Below are 25,821 nucleotides of genomic sequence, written 5' to 3'. Positions count from 1 at the left end.
TTCAGCCAGGTCACGATCTCGCGGTCCGTGAGTTCGAGCCCCGCGTCGGGCTCTGGGCTGATGGCTCGGAGCCTGGAGCCTGTTTCCGATTCTGTGTCTCCCTCTCTCTCTGCCCCTCCCCCGTTCATGCTCTGTCTCTCTCTGTCCCAAAAATAAATAAAAAACGTTGAAAAAAAAAAAATTTAAAAAAAAAATAAATAAATAAAGGGTACAGAGCTACCAAATTAAGACTGGTAATTTTTCTTCTTTTTTTTTCCTGGGGTTGCTGTTTGTAAAAGTAAAATTTTATGTCCATGTTTAAACATATTAGTGCTCATAAAAATGCAAAAGCTCATCACTTTCCATTAGCTACTCTGCTATATCCATAAAGTTGCAAACAATTTGGTAAGTGACACACCCATGTGAATACAAGCGCAATAACACTTCTTAAAATAGAGTTAGAAATTGTGAGGACTTCCCTGAAATGGCATACTGCATTTAAACTCTTGAGTAAACAGCCATTGAGTGAGGAGACTTTTATATAAATTGGTCAGATATGGTAGATGTCATATGCAAATTACTATCAGTCATGAATTAGACAAAAGTTTAGAATGATATACAAATAATTTATGCCTTCAGAAAATTAAATCATCCTCTGAAAATAAAATTTAGCAAGCATCTTCTAAAATACATATCTATCTTTTGAGGAATATGGCTATTCTGGACAGGCTCCAAGTCAATTTATCAGGTCCCTTTTTATCTGATATTTATGTGTTAGCTGTATTTCTAGAATTTATTTCATGATTGTTAGGAGACAGTTTTCCATGAGTAGCTATTTTTGCATGTTCTGCAAAAAATGGCACTGACAGCCTGTAGATCTGTACTATCTTTTTAAGGATGTTTGCGTAACAAAGAGCATGGAAAATAAAGATCTTGTCTCCTAGAAGGTGGGATCCTTTGCTATTCAAGAAAATATGGTTATCTCCCTTTGGGGCAACAGTTGGGCATGTTTGTTTGCAGGAAGTAACCAAAAATTAAGGTTTTAAGTTCAGGGTTATTCTGCTTTGAGAGATTTCACCCCTTATGTAAGCAGCATTGACCTATACCCACCTGCTTCTCTTATTTTGGAGACAAACATTCTTTTCTAGAATCTCTGCAGCAGACAGCCTTCATTTCGAATTGGCCAGAGGAGGTGGATTGGTTTCATTATTATTGATCTTCTAGAATCTGAGGAGAGATGGCTACCTGTAAAAAAATTAGGTTCTATTAGAAATAAAAAGTGGAGGATGGACTCTAGGTAAGAAATCAAGGGTGGTCATCACCTGTGAAACTTCCCCTCATTACTATTTTAACAAGATAGTGTGTATCTAAATCTGATATTAATATTATTATGTCTTATCTGGTCATGCTATGCTAATTTATTATTCTGAATAGTTTCTTATTTTATCATCTGGAATTTTCCAGCTATAGAATTTTGTCATCTATAAAGAGCGATAATATTTAGTAAAAGAAGGAAAAATATATACCTCTCATCATTTTCTCTTTTAAGGTAGTAAATCCAAAACACTATTAAACAATAGTGATCAAAAATAACCATTCTTAACCAATTCATTTTAAAATCATATTACTTCCTAAATGAGTCAATCTAGTAAAAGTGACTTCATTCAAACACCAAGGGAATTTTCGGAATGTGATAAATGGCAATAAAATTAATCTGGAAGAAATATTAAGAATAACAAAAAATAAAAGTATATTGAGTAGAAACCCTTTAGTAAGTATAAAAACACTTTATAAAACACTATAATTAAATCACTTTGATGAAGTTATGGAATAGACAGAGATTAAAAACCAGAAAAGCATAACCAGTTCAGATAAATCCAAATGTGTATGAATATTCAATACATAACTATAAATATAAAATTAAAATTATTACAAAAATAATAGATTCCAATAATAATGAGACCACAAACATTTTCATTGCCTAATTATATCTTTTTCCTAAAAAATGATGTTGAGATACGTGAAGAATTTTAGTCTAAAACTATGGAACAATAAAGCATTGAATTAATAACTAAAATAATCTCAAGATAAGAATGCTGTTTTTAAGCATGCCAAAACCTTGGAAGCCAGTTCATGTTATTTTTATTGCAGAAATAGAAAACAAATACAGGAAGTCTCCATTTATGAAATACTTTGAGATCAATTTGCCAATACTAAAAAATTTCAAAATTAATTGCAGTTTGATTTAAAAATGTAACTTCTGTCGACCTGTATTCCATGCCCTGAGATGAAGGATTCCCATTTGTAGGACATAATATTGATATGCCTGGTTCAATACTGAAAACTGGGGGATGTGACCATCTAGTTCCAAGAAAATTCACGGAAAAAAGCTGTTGTGGTAAACATGGGTCAGATCACAGACTGTGCTAAGGGCTTGCATGTAGCTTTCTTTCCTAAGAAACACTAGCATTCTTGGCTAATAAGGAGAGACTAGTTTCAGAAACCCTCCGACATCTCCAGCTTTATAGACCCAAGAGTGGAGATAAGCATCAACCATGGTTCACAGGAGCAGCAGATCACATACACTTTCCTTACAATATCATCAGCTACATTGTCAGAGGAACTTGCAGGTCACAGGAACTGAACAGTGGAGATAGAAGGTGGGAAGACTGACGATGTGAGAGCTGTATCTGATGAAGGAAATAACAGGAGGGAGACAGGAGCTGGTTCAGCCAGCAGCTGCCAGACTGAGTCGCCTAAGGGAAAAGCCATGTACAGAAAAGAGCAGTGTCATCAAATACAAAAAAGAAAAAATACAGAGAACAATTCCTTGTAGACTGCCAGTGGCTCTGGCATCCTTCCCAATTAATCTAATTCATTGCTCAACTAGTGACATAAATTTACATCAACCAGGCCTAAACCTTAAACTCTAAAGGGACCTTCTAACAATGCAAGCAGACTGTTATTGTTATCAAGGAGAGGTCACTCATGGGGGCTTTTAGGAGACTAAAAATAAGTCTAGATGTCATTTATGTCAGTTAATGAGAAAAATTAAGAAAAATAAGGTCAAATACTAAAATTAATTTTTCCCCTTAAAGACAGAATCGAGAGAGAGAAAGGAACCAATTCTACAAATTTAAATGATAAAAAACAAAATTCTTGAAGTCTCAGCTTTGTAATTTCCAAGCCAAAAATGTTTTTGAAAAACAGAATAGTATTTGTATATATTTAAAATTCTGTGAGATGGACAAAGTAGTGCTTGGGGGATAGTTCAAAGACTAAAATATACATATATATATATATATGTATATATATATATATATATATATATATAATTTTCAGGAAAAAAGAATAAAAGTACAGAAATTAAGAATTTAATGTAAGAAGATTAAGAAAGAGACATAGGACAAATGAATTCATAAAATAAAACACAAATTAGGAATCTGAAAACAAAAGTACGACAAAAAGAAGAATAAAATATGAATCTCAAAACTGGTTCTATGGAGACACCTGGGTGGCTCAGTCAGTTGAGTGTACAACTTCAGCTAAGGTTATGATCATATGGTTTGTGGGTTTGAACCCCATGTCGGGCTCTTATGACAGCTTGGAGCCTGGAGTCTGCTTCAGATTCTGTGTGTGTCTCTCTCTCTGCCCATTACCCGCTCTCTCTGTCTCAAAAAGAACCATTTAAAAAAGCCTGGTTCTTTGAAAAATTTGTATGATTGATTTTTAAAAATTACAAAATTTGTCTAAAAAATCTAGTAATGATATTGATGAAAAATAGGAAAGTACATATGAAATATGATCAGTAACAATATACTTCAATATACAGACTATAAAATGTATGCATGTGTGGGTATGGTAATCTATAAGGTGGTGTTTTATTTGCCTTAATTGAGATATATTCATGAGATGGTTAGTTATGATTTGATCAAAAATGTTTAATTCAGAATTAGCTCTCATAAATGCTTCAGCTTCTTTTACTTACAGTTATCATTGTAGATTTTTAAAATTAGCTAAGTGAATGCTTTTTTTTAAACTGGTAAAAATAGTGGCAAACTAGATATATAAAGTAGTTGGAAATATAGATACATGCTACTACTGAATAAACTGTATATAAGAATCTAGTGAACCTAATAGGCTGTATATTTTATTATTTAAAAAGAAATTAAGTTTATTTATATATTTTGAGAGAGACAGAGAGAGCCAACAGGGGAGGGGCAGAGAGAGAAGGAGAGAGAGAATGTCAAGCTGGTTCCGCACTGTCAGTGCAGAGTCTGATGACACAGGGCTCACTCTGGAGTCACGGGATCATGACCTGAGCCAAAATCAAGACTCGGATGCTTTACCAACTGAGCCACCCAAGTGCCCCATAGTCTGTATACCTTAAAGTGAATCCAAGATTTGGTATGAGGGCCAAAAACTATGCTGGAATATTCTAGATGTCTTGTGTTAACCATAAGATTAGCTGAATCCTGCCTTAAAAAAATTTTTTTTAATGTTTATTTCTGAGAGAGAGAGACACACACACAGACAGAGATGGAGTGTGAGTAGGGGAGGGTCAGAGAGAAACGGAGACACAGAATCTGAAGCAGGCTCCAGCCTCTGAGCTATCAGCACATAGCCCAATGCCGGGCTTGAACACAGGAACTGCAAGATCATGACCTGAGCCGAAGTCAGATGCTTAACTGAATGAGACACCCAGGTCCCCCATGGTCTGTGTACTTTAAAGTGAATCCAAGATTTGTCATGAGAGCCAAAACTATGCTGGAGTATTCTACACATCTTGCGTTAACCGTAAGATTAGTTGAAAACTGCCTTTTAGCACTGCCACCACATCCTCTGGAGGAGCAAGCTGAGCTGCCCAGAGAATCAAGACAATCGCTGCAACTATGGAACTTAGAAAACAAAGTTCGTCTTCTGTATCTTCAGAATTTAGTCTTAAACATTCATTCATCATCTTTTTTTCTAACTGTTGGAAGCTGCAGAAACCCGAAGAGAAACTTGTACATGAACAAAATTAGTTTGAGTAAATTTTCAACTTATATAATACAAAATATTTAGAATGATAGAGAAGCCACTATCTTATATGTGAAGATTATAAACAATTTGTAAGCTAACTACAGGTAAATTGAAATCTCAGAAAGGAGAAAACCTCCATAAACAACAGTTTTCTAAGAAGTGTTCAAAGACAAGTACAAAACAAAAAAATTAAAATTGTCTTAGATTTAAAAGCATCAAGCGATTTTCAAGTGATTTTACTGTTTCCCAGAACAAGGCTCAAGATTATTTATAAGTTGCAAAAATATCCAGCAGCCAATGAAGTAAAATTTCTAATGTCTGGTATAGTAGGAGCCCTGACAAGTTGGCTTTTCTTTTTGTAATTCAAGTGCCTAATTAAATTTAGATTGAAAGGCATGTACTTCAAGGAGGCATTCCCTTCAAAGATGGCTGTGTTGAATAAACACATTGCCAGCCACAGGACTAGATAAAGAGCCAGTCAGCACTTCTCTTTTCCTGGGCAAATTTGTTTTAGAAATTATGTTTGGTTTCAAGGTAACTAGCATGTGGTTTTGTTTTGTGTTTTGTTGTTGTTGTTTGTTTGTTTATTTGTTTTATCTCCCTGCACTTTAAATTCCCACTCTAATATTTTAATTCACCAGTTAAGAGTGAGCCTGGGAAATCCTAAGCCTCCACCCTTGATACCAAGAAATGCAGAACTGCAGACCCCACAAACTTTCTCTCTCCTTTGCCGACAACGTCACTGTGTGGCCCCAGGTATACTGTGTAATTTTCAAGACTTGTAATAAATATAGTAAACTTCTTTTTCTTTTCTTTTCTTCTTTTCTTTCCTTTCATTCCCCCCGTCTTTTTTTTTTTTTTTTTTAAATATATCCTGATGCTTGTTGCTGAAGGCATTTTGCAATCATAATTAGAGCCACAGGGGCTGGTCCAGCAACAGCATTGGTTATCAGTAGGCTGAGACTGACACACAACATATGTTTTCCAATTAAAAATGTATCAGGCATTTGATAAAACAGGAAAATATGACCCATAATGAAGAGAAAAATAAATTAATTGAAAACCAAACAGAACTGACACAGATATTAGAATGAGCAGACACAGATATCAAAATAATAGGACAGAAATAATATTTAAAACTGTAATCCAAGAACAGGTTCTGCTAACAAAATGAAGATCTGAATTTATATATTGAGAGGGTTTAGTGGGTATCTGAGAAAAATGAGCCTGGAATGGCTAGCTTTGAGACATATCCTAGGAAACTCTTAGATTTTAAGATTGAGAAAAAAAATTTCTTAAGGCCTTCTATCAAAAACATCAAATGATTTACAAGGAAAAAATTGTGCACCAAAGATTTTATATTCAGTTTTTTTTAAGTTTATTTATTTTGAGAGAGAGAGAGAGAGAGAGAGAGCATGGAAGGGGTAGAGAGAGAGGGAGAGAGAGAGAATCCCAAGCAAGGCTCCACACTATCAGTGTGCCGGGCTTAAACTCACAAACCGTGAGATGTCAAGAGTTGATATCAAGCTGATACCTGAGCTGATATCAAGAGTCAGATGCTTAACTGACTGAGCCAACCAGGCACCTCATATTCAGTTCTTAAGATAATAGAGAAACAGAATCTATGTAGGATGGGTTTATCCAAAGAAAGAGATGACTGAGAAAAAAAAAATAGTATGACTCTTTTCCATGTTGAACCCCTTTGGAAAATAGTTTAGCATTTTCTTTAAAAATTAGACATCTGGTAGATACCATATGATCCTACCATTCCACAGCCAAGAAAAATAAAAGCACATAATTAAAGCACATGTAGCACTCTATCCCAAACCTGAAAACATATCAAGTGTCCAGTCACAAGTTTAGGGACAAACAAGACCTGATATATCTGATACAGATCTTACTCAACTTTTGAAAGGATTATGTCCCATAAAACCCATCATAAATTGAAAATATCATAAATTTAAAATACATCTGATCTACCAAATATCACAGCTTAGCCTGGCTTACCTTAAACATGCCCAGAACACTTACATTAGCCTATATTTGGGCAAAATCATCTAACAAAGCCTATTTTGTAATAAAATGTAGATTTTCTATCAAGTAATTAATTTATTAATTTAATTTTATGGTAAAGAAGAAGAATAAAGAGGGATTACGTGTGTTTCTTTTCAGGAAGTCATTCCATTATAAGGGATACGCATGACCATAAAGAAATACCTACATTTTGAAGGACTTCTATGGAAAAATAACCTATGTGACTTTGTCCAGAGAATTCTGTAGGATATTTCATGATATACTAGGAATATTCTTGTGTTAAATTTATTATTCCAGAATCCAGATTTTTAGCTGCTTCTAGGTCTCAGTCCTATATTCTAAGCTGCAAGTGTCCTAGAATATTCAAGGATGCTTACTAGGAATGGGTTTCCTTTCTTACACTCTACTACCAGCCACCAAATCAGCCCTCAAATTATAAATCCAGTTCATCAACACATCCGTGTTATCTCTATTTTTGTGTTCCCAACAAATTATTTTGAAGTAGTTATTGGATATTATAACATTCTGTGAAAAAGTTTTAAAACCTTATTCCTTAACAATTTCTACGTCAGCGTATTTGAGCAAGAGTACTCAGCACTAAATCACTACAGTTCAATCTAACTTCCTGCTGCTTTGAATCACCCTTTAGATTCATAATTATTGCTTCTAGTTTTGTTGAGTGTTTTCCTATGGTTCTGTCATGGGGAGTTTATATTTTCTTTCAGAAATATTAGTCTTCAAAGGGAAAAGAATCGGTACAAATTTGTATTCTGCATGAGTCTCCCCCAAGTGCTCAGGGATATATGGATCCATGCCCTTTGACCATCCATGGACCTGTCCTGATAAACCACAAAAATATTAAAATTATAAATCAGCAGTAGATCTGGGTTATAAAATTATTTACCAAACAGTTTATATTTAGTATAGTCCTGCCCCTGGAGAATCCTTTGAAATAATTCATTTGAACCATTATTTATTGAGCACCCATTTTTTATATGATCCTGGTTCTATGCCTTAGAAGATAGAGTGAGAAACAGTCCTTTTGTTCAAGCTGCTACTAGTTATCTTGGATGTTGAAAAAATAAGCACATTTTTATAAAACAGTGTGTAGTAAAGTGGTTTTTTTTGTATAAGAAGAACAATAAAAATGCTTTGTTGGAGTGTGGGGTTTGGTGACTCAAAAAAGGGACTATTCACAGTATGAAAAAAAACAGCAATCAAACCAGGAGGTCAACACTAAAGAGGTAACAATAAAGGGCAAGTTGAATTCCAGTCTCTCTATATATTTGTACTGAGAACAAAGTGATTCTGTCCTGGGCTCAGCATTCCTAAATTGGATTGCTAATTCCACCACTGGTGTAATGAACTTGAGCAGGTAATATAATAATCTTTCTAAGCCTCAATCATATGATGTGCATGACAGAAATATCATGTTAACCCAGTGATGCTGTGAAGCTTGAAATAGAAAACATTTATAAAGCACGTAGCACAATCCCTAGTCACTGGTATGTAGTACATGTTCAATCAAGGTTTGGTTCTCATAAATATTGTTATAGTATTAATTATAATTATTATGTTTACTAGTGGGGAAAGCACAATAGTAGTAAAACTAATAGGAGCAAGAACCTGTCAGCATGAGCATTTTTGAGAAAGAGTAGAAGTTAATTTTGATTTGAGTGTGCGGTTCATTTGGGGAATAGTGACAGGGTAGTAGTGCTGGAAGAGTAGATTGGGGATTTATGGAGGGGCTTAAGTGCCAGGTTAATAAATTTATAATTAATTTGGCATACAAAAATGAGTCACAGAAGTTAATTGGGCATGGAAGTGATATAATTGGGCTTGTTCTTTAAGAAGATTAGTCATGGAGTTCAGTGGAAAAGGAAGAGAGGCAGGAAGACCAGTTTGAAGGCTATTAAACTATCATTGCGAAGGGGATAATATCCTTTGCAAGAATAGTAGCTATAGTAATGGAAAGTATTCCAGGAGGATTACTGAAGAAGCTGCACACACTGACTCTTGGTAGAATATAAAAGTTAATAATTTTAGGTTGACTAAGACTGTTATCAACAACTGGAATTTTCGTGGGAACTATCAATAAAAACAGGAAGCAAGGATTGGGGGAAATTGGTTCAGTGGAAGATGTCGAACTTTTTGATTAGTATGTAATAAGCTTGACTAGCCAGTGGGATGTACAGCTTAAGGAGATGAAGGCAGTCAAAATCCAAGATGGATTTAAAAAGAGAGCTCAGGACTATAAACATATTTTGAAGCTATTTACATTGTCAGTGTTAAGACATTAGAGAAATGAATTCTTAAAGAAGAGAGGTTCGAGAACGAAAATAACAGATTGGAGAAGAGACTCCACTCTTATCCTTTAGCTCTTCTAAGCAGTGCTAATCCAGCTGGGTGAGGTAGGGAAAACAACCCAGGTCATAGGCTTCTACAAGTAGTTGCTCCGAATCTTAGCATACATATGTCATATATTATTAAGTCATCACATATCTGCTCATTTTATTTGGGTTTGCTTATAAGAAACTATGCAAAATGTGAAGAGGCAGCTACTGTGAGTGGCTATATGATCTATTATCTACACTGAGTGACAGAGTTGTAAGCTGGTACTTTACCAAGGAATCCTTCAATAGGTGGATTCAGGATTATCCCTTTTCCTCTCATGATTTCTTTCTCTATCTACTATTAAAATCCCATTTTAATTTTTTTCCTAGGTCATCCATCAAGGGAGAGCTAGCTTGTCCAAGACTTTTGAATTTATTATTCACTTTATTTTTTCCATTGCACTCTGATATTTGTGATACCATTAAGATGAATGGTATCTTGGTCCTCCCCAGTTGTAGTCTATGCTCCTTTGGAACAAACATCTCTTAACTCATTCGAGTTTTATGATCACATTCTTTTAGCATTCAAAAATTTGACCAAACATTGTCCTGTGTTCACCCAGTTCCACATTTTAGTTGAATTTATGTTGCTTCTGACCGCCATATCATGTGTAACCTCTTATCAATATTTTTTAATTAATAATGGTAACAAAAAACATGAAGAATTCCTATTTTTAACTATCATGTGAAGAGGAAGAGATAGAGCTTTCAAAAAGTGGAAAAATTTCCACAGGAAAAAAGTTCTAGTTAAATGTACCATTGTCAAAACAAATACCAGTTTAAACAATTTGCAAGAAACACTTTGGTAATTTTAACAAAATAGTTGGGGGATGGATTGCTAAATGATATCAATGGAGAAAATCATATGATACAATAGAGAAAAGTGGAGTCAGCAAATATATTTATACTATTTATATTTATAACATATTCATATTAATATATATTGATATTTGTTTCTCATTTCTTTTTTTAATTTTTGTCACTTAAAAAAATTTTTTTTTGAGAGAGACAGATAGGGAGGGAGGGAGGAGCAGAGAAAGAGGGAATCCAAAATCCACAGAATCCAAAACAGGTTCCCTGCTCTGAGCTGTCAGCACAGAGCCTGATGTAGGGCTCGAACTTATGAATTGTGAAATCGTAAAGTTGGACATGAGGCCAAAGTTGGACTCTTAATTGAGCCACCCAAGTGACCCTCTAACTTGCATTCTTTGCTACAAATATTGAACCTAAAAACAAAATCAACATTATAATCTTGACATCTTATTCAAGTTTCTGTATCCTATTTCCAAACAAGAGTTCCAGTCCTATATCTCTCATCTCAAAGTGGCAACAAAAATGTTGACTTATTACAATATCTCTTACAATTATTATTTACTGTCATTCTTCTGGCTGGAACTGTACTCCTTTTCTTTATCCCACTGGGCCTAAAAAAATGCCACCATTCCCTAAGAGGCCATCCTTGATATCATTTTTTATTCTATTCCATCTATAACCCATTAAGATTATTTATCCTAAAGCTTTCAATATTAACTTTTTGTCTGCACAGAAATTTCTAGAATTTAGGAAAACATAAATTGAAGTGCACAGCATTTTTTAACACTCCCAGGTGTTATGCCATGGTCAGTTCTGGACTTTATATTCTCTTTTCTAGATGGTTCATGACTATTAAATTCCAACCACAGAAAATTCTTACTTCATTGTGATCATCCATTTTTCTTGACTCTTCTAAATCTTTCTGCAACTGACATACATATTCACAGTTCATAGCATTCTACCTTGTATTATACCAACTACTTTCGTATGTATATCATATGCTAACAAGTTCTGCTGCTATCTTATTTGCTCTCTTGCCTGAGTATTAAAGTTAGTCTATTCCCTATAGGTAGAATAAACTAACAGTACCATAATACTGTCCGTATTTACTCATAGTTGAATACATCCATAGATATTCTTTCTTATTCCCATTTTGTAGCTGAGAAGAAAGGGGTTCATACAGGTTAATTGACTTGTCCACATAATGTAGCAAGTATGTGGTAGAACAAGTCCCCTAATTCAGGACCTAGGCCATTTCCCCTACTTCAAACACTATTTTCTTTCATTTCCAATTACTTCCTCCACATAAATATAAAAACTGAGCACTACAGCACAAAGTGATGTATATAGATTAGCATTTTTATTTTCTCTTTCTTCAAGGTGCTGAAGTCCTGGCATTAAATAACAACTTTGGGTTTGACTTTGCTTTGGATAATACACCAGTTAAGAGATGCAAGCTTCAATCATATAGGATAATAGATGATCTGCTGAAGAGAGAAATTGATTTTGAAGTTGTAATTTACTTGAAGTGTTTTGATGATCTCATAAAATACAGGCACAAAATTGAAGTTATTTAGGATTTCATGGCTCTCTTAAAGCCTGAATTACTACTTCAGTGCCAAAGTCCCCAGGAAAGATCCACAGGTTCCTGTATTACAGACTATATATTTATTGCCCTGTAAATATACTTCCTGGTACAGAAGCTTTTTCTTTGCCCTCTCCATCTCTTATTTATTACTCCTCTCCCTCAGTCTCTTTCTCTTGCTCTCTCTTTCTCTTTTCTTCTCACGTTTTCTCCCCATCTCAGCCTAGAAAGTGACCCACTCCCATGTTGTTTGGGTGTCTGGTCCATGGTCTACATCTCTGTTCAAAATGGTTTTATTTAGGATAGTGGAGATAACCCCATGTGTATCATTTCTTTAGCTATCAGTGATTCAGTGATTCCTCTTGAACATAATTCTGGTGTTGCATTAGTATATGAATGTTACCATTTGTGAATCATTTGATATCCTTAGGCAAGGACAGTGTCATCCAGAAAGAGGGCATAAGAAAACAGTATTCTCTGGGTGGTCTCTTTTATGGGAGGATGGTTAAAAGAGTAGCTTGAGAAACTTGACAGGTCGCTCTAGTCCAGAGGTCCTCAACCTGGAGGCATAATAGAATCATGTAGGGAGCTTCTTCACCACTCAACTAGTTAAATCAGAATTTTTGGAGAAGATAGATTTTTAAGCTCCCCAAGGTTATTTCAATGTGCAGCCAAGTATTATAACCACAGCTGTACTGGAAATACCTTTATTGGAAACATAAAAACATGAGAAATCTCTACCTTCTGATTGTGTGTGTGTGTGTGTGTGTGTGTGTGTGTGTGCGTGCGTGCATGCGTGTGTGTGTGTGTCTATAGATAGGTGGTTTTGTCGCCAGACTGACTGATAGAAATAAAAATCAAATAAGAATAAACATTATATTTCTCAATTGATTCAAAACATAGAAAAGTAAAAGTAATGTCATTAATTATCATTGACCCAGTTCTTATTTCAGGGTCATATGCCATGAGAAATATACTTATTTAGCATTTTTCAAAATGTGATACATGAATTCATTTGTGAGAAATATGATTACTTGGATGGCAAAAGATAAATATGCTTTATTTTACTAATTTTAATATATTTTAATGTGTAATATGAACTTATATGTTACCTATAAAAATACAAGATTTTACTGATTTCTTGCCGAAAGTGAGGCTTACATAGAAATCATTGCAATTACCTTCTTTATGCAGACCATGCAATTTACAGATGGCATTTAATCCTACCAGTGAAGGTTCCAAACCATCCATTTCTGAAATTTTTTTAGATCGTTGGGTGTATGGATTATATAGAGGATATAAGTGACATGTGTGGATTTTTAAAAACTGGATTTCAAAAAGCTTTCTGCATTATTTTACATGATAAGTCTAAAACCATCTTTAGAAGTGAATATTTAATCAATCAAGTTTGTATAAACATATATAATAACTAAAAGTAATTGTGATTGCACTTTGTTTTGTTGCTTTTGGGGTGGTAGTGATGGTTTCTGAAACATTATTAAGCTTAGAATTGGAATTTTTAAAGCATAAAACTGCCAATTTAAAATACTCATGATTATAACAAAATATTCATGTAGTCTTTGTATAGCTTTTAACAACAATCTGCAAAAACAAGTCATACAAAAATAATTAATTTGATTTTAGGTGTTGGCTAAAAGAATAGGTCCCTTTAATTTTCTCATCTGTGAAGATCCACTCATAAATTCTCATATAAATATTTCCATTTGCAATGGTACCTTGAAACCTAAGAAAGAAAGAAAGAAAGAAAGAAAGAAAGGTCACCACACAAAATCTGTTTCTTTAAAGAATAATATATTCAAGTATCATAAGAAAAAGATATGTAATGTGACTGGGAATAATGATGAAAAACAGCATAGGTGTCATTTATAGTGTTGTATTTAGCTAAAAATATTGGAGCCACAACAGTAATTGTGAAGACACTTTAAAAAACATGTTTTGTTTTGTTTTGTTTCATTTAATGGTAAAAGCATAATCAGCAGCAAGGCATGAATGATGTTCTATTAGTTTCCTCTGTTAAACAACACGTTTCATTATAGAATTATGGATATGACTAGAATCTTGATTTGTCAGTGATTACACCTAGAATGAAAAGCTAATATTCTTCACCGAAGACTATTGGTACTTACAAATACGATGCACTCAGCTAATTATTTGGTGTTTATCAGATAATAGCTGTGTAAGAAATTCCTGTTTTCAAACACAAAAGTCTGTTCATTTTTTTCACACACCTATAACTGAAAAGATAAATTTTGAACTAATTAACAACTTACTGATGTTAAGATAAACATAATACAGCCTAGAAACTCAGTTTTGGAAAAGCACAGAGGATGCTAAAGCCGTAACTGGTCCATTATGAACATTTCATTTCTCAAATCCAGGTTGGACGTTACTTCACTTTTGCTGCTTTGGGTGCAGCACGGACTCAGCTATACACACAGGGAAGCCCGCCCCACAGATACATTATATGAAGATATATTTTATTCATATTAAGGTCAACCCATCAGATTTTTATTCTGTCTTTGTCTCTCTCAGTCTCTCTTGTTCTTAATTTTTTTAATGTTTATTCATTTTTTGAGAGACAGAGACAGAGTGTGAGTGGGGGAGGGTCAGAGAGAGAGGGAAACACAGAATCCGAAGCAAGCTCCAGGCTCTGAACTGACAGCACAGAGCCTGACGCGGGGCTCGAACTCATGGACCATGAGATCATGACCTGGGCTGAAGTCGGACACTTAACCGACTGAGCCACCCAGACGCCCCTCAATCTCTCTTGCTCTTAGAGATTACAAATAACTCTTGTCCCCCTGTGATGCTGGTCTGGCTTTTCATGCATGCAAGTACTCTGCCCAAATGAGAAAGAATATAAGGTCTTCCAAGTAAGTCTTCTTTTCAGAGCCCGTGCAGACATGCTTTGTTTAGCTTTGCCTGTTAGCAGATTTCATTATCCACTTATCTTTAGAAGCAGTTATATTGGAAAATTTAACTTGATGGCAAAAAAAAAAAAAAAAAAAGTGGAGAGACATGCCTAAATTTATGCCATTGGTTGTATAATGCCATTTAAAGACCTCGCTAACAATATTTGGATGTTATGAAGACATTTTTTAATGGTTTACCTCTATTTTTCCCCAGTGATTTAGTGTTGGTGTGTGGATATGAAACTTTGCCCGTATCACATAAGCAGGAGCAGGTAACTTGAACTAATCAGAAGAAAAACAGATCTGGGAGTTGTACAGAAGACTTTTTGAGGTGAGTTTATTGAACAAAATTTCTATTATTTTATTAAGAAATTATGTGCAATAACATATCCTAGAGACCACAGTTAAGCAGCTTTTGGCCATTTGTGATTGTTCATCTATGAGTTGGAAATCTCAAGGAGAAGTAGCATCATAACTACATAGAACAGATTTGAAATTTTGTGTTAGAATCTCTTATTTTTAATTAACTGACATCAAGCATAATATCAATTTTATTGACCAGTCACAGCCTCATCCTTTCCTTTACAATGATATTCAAGGGGCGCCTGGGTGGCTCAGTCAGTTAAGCGTCCGACTTCGGCTCAGGTCATGATCTCGCGATCCGTGAGTTCGAGCCCTGCATTGGCCTCTGTGCTGACAGCTCAGAGCCTGGAGCCTGTTCCGGATTCTGTGTCTTCCTCTCTCTCTGCCCCTCCCCTATTCACACTCTGTCTCTCTCTGTCTCAAAAATAAATAAACGTTAAAAAAAATTTTAAAATAAAATGATTTTCAAGTACACTTTTTTGGTAAATTGGGTTGCTTTTCTTTTTGTAGTTAATATTTTATTTTTATCATAAAATTTGCTTTTCTTTTAATTATGTGATTTGATACTTTATTGCATTAACTTGTTACGATGCATCTATTTTGGCAAGTGATTCAGGTTCCCTTTAAGAACATGGAATAAAATGAAATTCTTACACAAGTTACTTAAATTTAAGAAATAAATTGATTTAAATAAATAAATTAATAATAATAATAATAATAATAATAATAATAATAAAAATGGTATGCAGATATACCCAAGTAGCCAGGAGAGTATGCAAATGACTGAAGCTGTGAAATACTGCACATATCATTGGCAGTTATTCTCCACATCGCTTGTTTTATATCAACTTATTTTCTTAAAGTATTATCCTCTTCATGAATGGAAAAAGGTGGTTTTTCTGATTCAGGGAAGGAATAGGGGAAGTTAAAAACAATTCTCATTTTCACTGAACGCTTACAATTTTCTTTTTTTTTTTTTTACCCTCTCCCTCCACTATCAACTTCTGTTTCCTTAATAGTGTGCTATGTGTAGTTTAAACTTCTGAAAGGTACTGACTAGCAGGTTTTTAAACATTATATGTTTAAAATCATAAATAATTTAAACAGCATAATGACCACTCAACATCGAGTTTTAGAAGTATGCCATATTTGCTTTAAACTTTTTATTAGTTAATGACAGATTTGTAGCCCCTCTAGTTACATGCTTTGAAACCATTTTCATTCATTCCTCTGTCTCTAAAGGGAACTGATTTCTTGAATTTTCTGTGCCTTTTCAACATCTGAATATTAATATGAATATATTTGTCATTAAAATAGTATTATTCATGATTTTAAAATTTGTATCATTTTATTATACTCTTCATAATGGCTTTTGACTTTTTTTTTATTCAAGAAACAAGTTTTAGAATTGTTTGTTTTGGTATATAGAGAGACAGAGTTCATAAGTTTAAACTACTGTACTGATTCCTTTGAATGAATATACTATATTTTATTTATGCTTTCTTCAACTGATGGGCATTGTGATGTTCCCCAGTTTTTAATATTATAATCAATTATTCCTTGATTATTCTTGTGCATGTATTTTTTGTGTATGTGGAAAAATTTAAGACGTATCTAAAAGTTAGAATTGATGGGATATTGGTTATGTCCGTCTTGAAACTTAAAAGAACAGCAAATTGTTCTCAAAAGTACTTTGGTCTTTGTATGCTTTTGCACTGTAAGAGAACTTCACTTTTTTAATCCTTGGCATAAAGTGATAATGTCAAAACTTGACGATTTTGCCAATCTGGAATGGATTTGTTTTAATTTATGTTTCTTTTTTGCTGTTATTATTGATAATCAGTGATAGCTTTCACATTCACATTGGCTATTTTGGTTTCCTCCTCTGTTTATTATCTGTTTATATCCTTTGTATAATTCTCTCTTCAGGCTTTTGTATATTTTTTTCATTTATTAAATCAAAGACATTTCAGCACATTCCGAATATTCCATCTCTTGTTATCAAGCTTTTTGTCTTACTGGTTTAGTACTTGTGTGTCATTGAGAGATCCTTCCATTCTCAGAGAATATGAAAACATGCTCCTATATATAGGTCTAAAGTTTCAAAGTTTTAATTTTACAAATAGTCCAATAGTCTATCTGGACTTTTTTGGTGTGGTATTAGTTGGCAATGTAATTTTCATTTTCATATGGACAGCCTATTGCTTCAGAACCACTTACTGAATACTTGAGTTTATTCCTACTAATTGTAGTGCTCTTCTCTGTCATATTTTAGGTTTTCTTAACCATCTGGATCAGTTTATTGGTTCTCTATTGTATAGAGTTGATCGACTTGCTTTCCACTCTGGCACTTGCACACCAATTTTTTATTACTATAACTTAAGTGACTTTTAGGAAGTGGTAAGGAAAGCCTAGTTTTGCTCATGTTTCTTCTCAGAAAGTAATCTTGACTCTTCCTGGTCCTTTATTCTTCCATAAAACTTTGGGATTGGAGAAATTGGAGAGGAGAGGTTAGAAATCAAAACAAAACATTATGATAAAATGTGAAGAGATATGGGTTGATAGCTAGAGTATAATGTAAGCTCAGAATGGTATTTCCTTGATAGGAGATATAACAAAATGTCTGTATGCTGTTAGATATAATTCATAAAGTAGTAAAAAGTGGTGTTATGAAGATAGAAGGGAAATTTCTGAATTCCTTGAGTTAATTCCTTGAGAAGAGGGATTGTAGTGCTTAAATAATTTAGTTGATCCTAATGTATAATCATAAAGGTTTCAATCATGGTAGCAAGATGAATGTAATGTATATAAGCACAAACAGATGAATACATGATTGTGGGGATTTATGGAATTTCCAAGTTGATTTTATCTGGAAAGAAAAAAGAAAGGTTGAGAGTAAAAATTGAGAATATTTATTGAACATCTGAGGAGAGAGAAGAAGTATAAAATACTTGTCACAGAGAGAATGTTTGGACTAATGACATATAGCATGAGTATATGATAGTGCTATGTAAATTATTTCTGTGTACCCAAGGGCAACTGTCCTGTCTTCCTGAGTAAAAGGAAGATTACTCTTCCAGGTTGCTTTGTACTTAGGTGAGCCCATTTGATGTCTTTTGTCATTTGGCTATAAGTATAAAATTCATGTGTAACTGATCTGAAGGACAACGGAAGCCACCTGCTGAAATGGTGATATCGGTGGACTGAGTCTTCATGATGAGTTGTAGTTTGGAAATGAGTTGCCCTGGAGAAGTGACAAACCCACACCAGAATTGCATGGGTAGGAAATAAACTTATGTATGATAAGTTTATCATGACTTTAAAATTGTCTTCTTTAGTCAAATGTAGCAGCATAGATCTAGGCACAGGGTAGACAATGCTGGCTTTTTCTTGCTATGAGAAGCAAGGGACAGGAGGTTGAATTAGTATACAATTAAATACTCAGATACTAGAGCATTGCATTTAGACTGACTTAGGTGAAAATCAAAGATACAAAAAAAGGTAATATTTGGTGAAAAGTGGGGTCAATAATTTGTAGGTTCTGGTAAGCTCAGAGAATTGTTAGTTTCAAGTAACGGAAAGAGTGATATGGGAAGATAGAAGTGAAATATAGAAAACAGGGCACTTGCAATGGCAATTTTGGAGTATAGGAGTATGAGCAAGTCCATGCAATACCCCTGGGGGAGAGGGGTTGATATGAAGTGGATGACTTTGGCAGAGGAGAAGCAATAAATTGAAAAGTCACAATATTGAAATGATTAAGTATTTTTGATAATTTCAACTTGAAGATGCATTTTTTTAACTACTACAATTTTTGTATTACTTCATTTAGAATTCTTTCTCATCTTAAATTCTCTGTAGAATTTTGTCCTCTTATTTTTCTATTATTACTTTTTTTTACATAAGCCATCATATTATACTACAACCATTATATTGCCATTTGTTTATTTCCCCTACGTTCAGGAAAAACTTCTCAAGTGATGTTCATATTCAGCCCTTTCTACTGTACTTGTTACTATTTCTATTGCATAAAATATCAAGTAACAGTGTATTATTTTTAATAAATATTCTATTATTTCAAAAGATTAGATAGGCAAAAATTACAAAAGAAGCAAAGTCTTGCAAAGAAGTACTGTCTGTTAAACCTCTTGAAAATTTCTGCATCACAAAGATATACTTTATGCTTTTAATGCCTATAGATCTCTATGTTAATACTCAAATATTTTAAAAAGTTTACTCTGTTGTTGTTTCTTACATTTATCTTTTAAATACTTATCCTGCTTCCCTTATTCCATTACTTACGATAGGAGATAAGATTAAATGCTTTGCTTTTGTCATATGTATGTAATACATATATATGATGACTATTCATTGTAGAATACAAAACCAATTCTATACAAATATAATTTTAATATTTAGTAGATATATAAATGCATAAATATAATGTGCACATAAATCTATAATATAATATGCATTATAATTCATATATTTAATTATTAAAAATCATTGAATACTCTGTTAAATGTATCAAGTTATATAGACATACATTAGAAATAAATTATAAGATAAAGATTAATGAAGACAGTGATTGCTGGGAATAGCATAATAAATGAAAAACTAGCTGATTCTGGGAATGCTAACATTTAAATTAATTACAAAATAAAGAGAAATTTAATTATACATTATCAGTAAAATGAACTAGAGGGAAAATAGGGTCATTATTAAGTGAAATAATGTGTGTTATTTGCAAGTTTCTATTTTATATATTTGTAAACAACATCAATTTCTTAAATAGCAACACAGATTTAATATGCTAAAATATATTGTGTAAGAATAAAATTCTATGTAATCCAGGAATCAACACCTTATACACATATAGAATTTAAAATATATTAAGTTCATTAACAGACTTATTCTTTTGAATATTAATATAACATTAACGGACACAAAGATAATTAAATCTACTAGTAATACATTTGTTTAACAAAGATAGGTAGAAATCCATTTGAAATAGCATTTCTGAAGTATGAAAGGGTAGAGAGACTTCAGCCTAGCATATGGGGATTTATAAATTTTAAAATTATTATGAGAAGTGCCTTGTTACAATTCAGGAGACTACAACTTAAATATGAATACATGAATATATGGATATATAATTTTACTTATCCTTCAATAAAGCATGAAAACCCAGTGTTTAGAAAGTGTCCACTTCCTTCCCAACCACAGGAAAAATCACAATTATGAAAGAATATATTCTTTCATTTGTAATATTTTTAAAAGAGGAAAAGAGAACCAGCTTTTTAAAAATGAAGCCATTGTTTTTGTCACAGATACTATTATTTATATATATGTGTTATTTAAATGGAATAAACCTAGATTTGTCCGATGACATGTGTGTTAGGATGAGCAAAAATCATCAGTATCTTATATCATATAAACAGCAAGATATACTTGTCTTTTACTTCATTACCATTATAGAATTTTGCATTATATTACAACCAAATTTATCTTTTGTTAAAGAGTTTACCCACTATTTACTTTTTTCCTCCCCCAGTATTATATTCCCTGTCAATTACTTTTATGAGAAGGCATAAACAGAGTTTGGAAAGACAGTTACAAGTGAACATATTTGTTAATTCTTGTAGCATTTCTAAAAGGTTAACTACCTTTTAAATTTCAGGAATTCTGCTGAATTCCAAAGATAAAAGATAAAACTTTTTACAGGAACTGAGTAAGTGGAGGAATCTATTTAACTGTGAGGTGGCAGAAGAAAGAAACATAGGTATTTAATAATATAAATATAGCCATGATCCAAAATAAGACTTATTTAAATTTAAAAGTTTTTTTTTTCCACCTTGTGTACTAGAGCCTCAGAAAGTAATTTTGGGTTTCTTATCACAAAATAAAGCAAGTGATGTTGGTATGCTGGATGTGTATGATATTCAGAGTCACATACTACTCTTTCAAATAATTTCAAAGCAGAGAGAGGTGATATATATACTGAGATACACCTCCCTCTGTCTCTTATTTTGTTTGTTTGTTTTTTGTTTTTTTAGCTTTTGGACCTGCCTCTATTTTTTTTTCCTTTCACTCATGATATTTGTATAAAATATTCATATGTACATATAGTTTTGTTTTAATTTTGGGGAAATACAATGTTTACAAAATCTGAAATAAATGTCATCACACTACAGCTTGAGGTACATTAATCAATTTAATTAATTAATTAAATATTATGTCTTTATAGACATCCACATGAATAACATGTAGCTTTAGTTGACATGTATACATGATTACATGTGAGGTGTTCCAGGGTATAAATAAAACATTTATTAATTTATTATCCCAGAGTAGAATAGTTTTGACTTGTTTTGTTTAGCTAATGGAAAAAGTGTTGCAATGAACGTCTTTAAATACATTTTCTTAGATACAGGTGTCTGTTCATGAATTAGAAGTTTCTTGTGGTCAGGGCGTGCATTTTTATTTGTCTACAGCAGTCTTATGCTAGACCTCAGGTTCCAATTTTAAGGCTAGATTAATGCTGTGGCAGTTTTTTGGGAATAGCAGTCTGGTTTTGCTTTGGTGGCTGGGGTTGTCAGCACGAAAAGTGTATTTCCCTTTACTGGAAAATTTATAATAATTTAGGAAGTCCAGATTTCAAGGCTAATCATATCCATAAAGGATGCATTTGTTAACTTTCCTTCTTCCTAATAACTGTCACATATCTACACTGGGTATTTAATCCTGTTGTAACATTCTTTGCAACTCTGCTTTTTCATAATCCATAGGAAACTTTGAGAGTCCATGTTAAATACGCGTATGTATTCTGTTATGGAACATGAGTGTTGTCTGTACATAACCTGTCCTTAGTTGTAATTTAGAGTGTATAATTATTCAAAAATTCAGTTAGAACAGCACAGTATATCACAAATGATTTTTCATGTGTCTTTATTAGAAGCAAGCACAGATTTTGCTCAACACTACATGGGCCTTATCTTCATGGTCTTTGTTTATCCACAACTGCTGCTCCAATTCTACCTAGAAACGGTTCATGCCTCCTTTCTTTCTCAAAGCTTTCACAGTAATCTTGGTTTCATGTTTTGTTTTTATATTACCTGTAAGCATACTGGAAACACAGTACTATTTCAGTATGACCCAAATAATGAAGTCAATGATGTTGTGACAGATTAACTTATTAAACAAAAAATGCAGATATTTTTGGCTCCTGCCTCATCTCAGCAGTCTTACCACCTGAGATTTTCTTTTTTATTATAAATATTAGTTAGCTCTCCTTTTGATTCCCAAAATCACATTTCCTAATAGTGCAGGACATGGAGCCCTTTTTCAGGGCCCCTTCTGTGTCTAAAACCTTTCTATTTCTCTTATAAATAATTTTTATGTACACCATATATAATCTTTATTTTAGTTATGGTATGATATGGTTTGTGGAAACCTTTTTCTTACTCATTGTGCACTGTGTTACTGATTTTGCATTTAGCAGGTCTTAACTTTTGGAAATAAAAAAGCCACGATCTGGTTCCCTTTTCCCTTCTACCAGCACTCTGGTCATTCATCTCTTCCTTGAGGGCATAGCATAAAATACCTTCATTAGATTCAAGAGCTAAAAATTTATGCAAGAATTAAAAAACAGAAAAACATAAAAGGATGTATGCTGATACATAAACACATAATAATATTAATTCTCAGACTTACATGTCTGACCTTGAAATGGTGAGATGATCTGGGACTACCCTTGATTATAAACAATTAGGAAACAAGAAAAAAATAGAAAATATCTATTTTAAGCTATTGAACAAACAGTGGAGGAATGTGATTCCTGGAAAAGGGAAAGCAAATTATGTGTGACTCACCATAGTCCAGTCTTTCTGCCTAGAGGAAATTCCTAAACTGTGTTACAGTAAGAGGGAGACAAAATAGTTTGGCAATCTTGGTAAGTTGAGAATTCATTTATATAACATACAAGGAACTTAGTGTAGTCAAATTAATTTTGAAAAGAGCAAAGTTGGAAGAATGATGCCATGTGATTTCAAGACAATACAGTGAAAAAAACAATTTTGGTCATATAGGTCGATGGAAGTGACTAAGTAGGGTCCATTCACATATGACCCATTGTATTTTGACAAAATTCCAAAGATGGCTAGTTAATATAATGAAAAAAGTATTTTCAACAACTGACACTGGAACATACAGATACTCATGTGGAAAAAATAAGGAAAGTCTATTTTATCTCACCTACCTAAAAATAAATATCTAAATGGATTATAGACCTAAAATTAAGACATTTCTTACAGAAAGCATACAAAATAAATAATGACTTTTGGTTAGGAAAATACTTTTTAATAGTACGCAAATGACTCAAATCATAAATGCCAAACTGTTTTAAAAAACTGACTTCATAAAAAAAGTAAACTTCTGCTTTTCCAAAGTTTATGTTAGCAAATGAAAAGGTAAACAATACACACAGGATAAATTGTTACAAATCATATCTGATAAAGAACTTGTGTAGAAAACATGTAAAGGACTCTTACAATTCAATACTAAAGATGAAAATAATTATTTAAAAATGAGCACAATATATGAGCAGACATATGACCAATTAAGTAGAATAAATAGCCAGTAAGCATATGAAAAGATGCTCAACATCATTATTCATTAGGGAGATGCAAACGAAAACCACAAGGAAATATTACTACATAATAACAAGACTAACTAAAATTAAAATTTCCAATGTTAGGCTATGGAATACCTGGAACTCATGTATTGTTGGTAGAGATGCAGAATGTTTCAGCCACTTTGGAAAACAATTTGTCATTTCTGCATACATTTAAAATGTTTATTTAACATGGATTATTGTGATACTCTCTCTTTTTTCCTTTATAGTTCTTGTTTTGAAGTCTAGGTTTTTTCTAATATTAATATAGTCACTTGTACTTGCTTTTGATGAAAATTTACATGGCAAGTCTTTTTTAATCAGTTTACTTTTCACTTTTCCATGTCTTTATATTTAGGTGTTTTTTTTTTACATTTTTTAATGTGCATGTATTCTTGAGAGAGAGACAGACAGAGACAGAGTGTGAATGAGGGAAGTTCAGAGAGAGAGAGAGGGAGACACAGAATCTGAAGCAGGCTCCAGGCTCTGAGCTGTCAGCACAGAGCCTGACATGCGGCTCGAACTCACAAACCGCGAGATCATGACCTGATCCGAAGTTGGATGCCTAACCGACTGAGCCACCGGGTGCCCCTAAGGTGTTTTTTATATATAGTGCTCAGTAAGGTCTTGTGACAATTTGACAATTTCTGCTTTAAATTGGTGTGAATATGCTATTTGTGTTAAAAAAAGAATCATGTTGTACTTGATTTTGATACACATAAATTATTTTGAATCAGTTCCTGTCTTTCAAAGCTTATTCAGACTCTATTAGGAAATGTCCAGAACAGCCTTTGTTCTGGGACTAATTTACTTCCACTACTGAGACAATACTGAATCCTTGCATCATAGTCCATATATGACAAGTTCTGTTTAATCTGGTCTATGGTAACTACCTCTTCCAATCTTATGTGAATCTCAGGAATTTTTTACCCATTGCTTTCTGGTGGTTCTTTCTCTAACATGCATTAGTGAGTATAATCAACCAAAGACTTGAGAGGGCCCATCTGTAGATCTTTGTCCCTCTCTGCGCATCTCTCTTCTAAGATACTTTGACTTGCCAATTCTAGCTGCCTCTCTAAAATTTAACTCTTTGTCTTTTAAGTAGTCTAGTTTCCTAGTTGTTTGAGGTGGGAGGTTACTTTCAGCCTCCATTACTCAGTCATGGCAGGAAGTAATATTTGGTTCTTAATATTTCAATAAACAAATAATTGACCCCTCTCTAGGCTATTTTATCAACATCACTAAGTAATAGTTTTTGAAAATTGCTAATTTATGGTAACCATGTTTCTCATATTTTCCCTTAAATGACATGAAACTTACTCACCTGATGACAGAAGTTACACTTTATTTTGGCTCACCATAAGGCAACTCTTAGAGATGCTCTGTATGTATGAAGAAAACTAACTATAATTCTGAATATATATCACAGCATAACATACAGCTTCCTACTAAAGGATGGAACACTTAAGGCTTATCAACTGAACAGATAAAAAAGAGATAATAAGTGTATATGACTCATGAAATATATAAATATAACCTTACTGAAGAGCATAAATAAGATTTGATTCATGGAAAACACAGAACCTTATTGGGTAGGTATTATAAGTCCTTAAAATTTTTCATTGCTGTAACTTTTTCCATATATTGAATACATCTGAAGTGAAAAGCCAATAATAGATGTTTTACAAGGAATTCTAAATTTGATTTGGAGAAATAAAGTTCTGGAAATAGATTTTAAAATTTTGAGAAAGAACTAGCACAGTTAGAAAGATCTTCAACACATATTAGAAAAAAAACACGGAATGATTTGGTACTTTTAAAATGGTATTTCTACTAGAAATCCTTGAAGTTAATCCACAGATGTTAAAGATGATGAATGACGTTTCAAATCAAGGAGAATAAGCTTATATATTCCTTTATGCTTTGTGAGAGACTGGCTAACAATTTTGAGGGAAAAGTAAATAAGAAAACTAACTCACCCCCTGTGTGGTTGTTTGTTAGGGCCCCCATGACAAATTACTACATACT

Source organism: Panthera uncia, assembly GCF_023721935.1.
Source record: "Panthera uncia isolate 11264 chromosome A3 unlocalized genomic scaffold, Puncia_PCG_1.0 HiC_scaffold_11, whole genome shotgun sequence".
In the NCBI taxonomy this organism is placed as follows: Eukaryota; Metazoa; Chordata; class Mammalia; order Carnivora; family Felidae; genus Panthera; species Panthera uncia.
This window is presented reverse-complemented; position numbering follows the sequence as displayed.